The 621-nt window shown below is 39.1% G+C and overlaps 1 protein-coding gene across 1 annotated transcript in view; it reads right to left on the bottom strand.

The window, feature by feature from the left end:
• Positions 1-23: 23 nt before the first annotated feature.
• The window catches only part of LOC116702593 (uncharacterized), a 3943-nt gene continuing 3345 nt past the window's right edge, over positions 24-621 (bottom strand). The window contains exon 4 of the mRNA XM_032536901.1: positions 24-621. This exon is cut by the window's right edge and continues 1043 nt beyond it. The gene's annotated coding sequence lies outside the window, so the exon portion shown is untranslated.

Here is a 621-nt window from a genome sequence, read left to right as displayed (position 1 = left end):
AACTCACATATGCACTGACTCCACTCCACAGCCCTACCCCCGCCCCTCTTTTTTCACTTTTTTCTCTGCACTACCTACACTTTGACTTTATATTTTTGATTTTTTATACTGTTATCTTATATTTTTTGTGTCAATGCTGTAAAGGGATTGCTTTAATCTCGTTGCACAACGTTGTGTATAATGACAATAAAGGCATTCTATTCTAAATTTGCATATTATATTCATTCATCACACACAGAGTGATACATCTCAAATGTTCATTTCTTTTAATTGTGGTCATTATAACTGACAATGAAAATCCTAAATTCAGTATCTCCGAAAATTAGAATATCACTTAAGACCAATACAAAAAAAAGGATTTTTAGAAATGTTGGCCAACCGAAAAGTATGGCCTCCATAAAGTTAACTCCATCAAGTTGTTTAACAGCAGGAAGCATGAAGTGCTCTACAATTTCCTGGCAGAAGGCTGCGTCGACCTTGGACCTCAGAAAACACAGTGGACCGACACCAGCAGATGACATGGCACCCCACACCATCACTGACTGTGGAAACTTTCCACTGGACTTCAAGCAACGTGGATTCTGTGCTTCCCCTATCTTCCTCCAGACTCTGGGACCTTGA

This window comes from Etheostoma spectabile, chromosome 15 (assembly GCF_008692095.1).
Source record: "Etheostoma spectabile isolate EspeVRDwgs_2016 chromosome 15, UIUC_Espe_1.0, whole genome shotgun sequence".
Lineage (NCBI taxonomy): Eukaryota > Metazoa > Chordata > Actinopteri > Perciformes > Percidae > Etheostoma > Etheostoma spectabile.
Note: the sequence above shows the minus strand (reverse complement) of the source record. Positions and strands in the feature narration are given on the sequence as shown.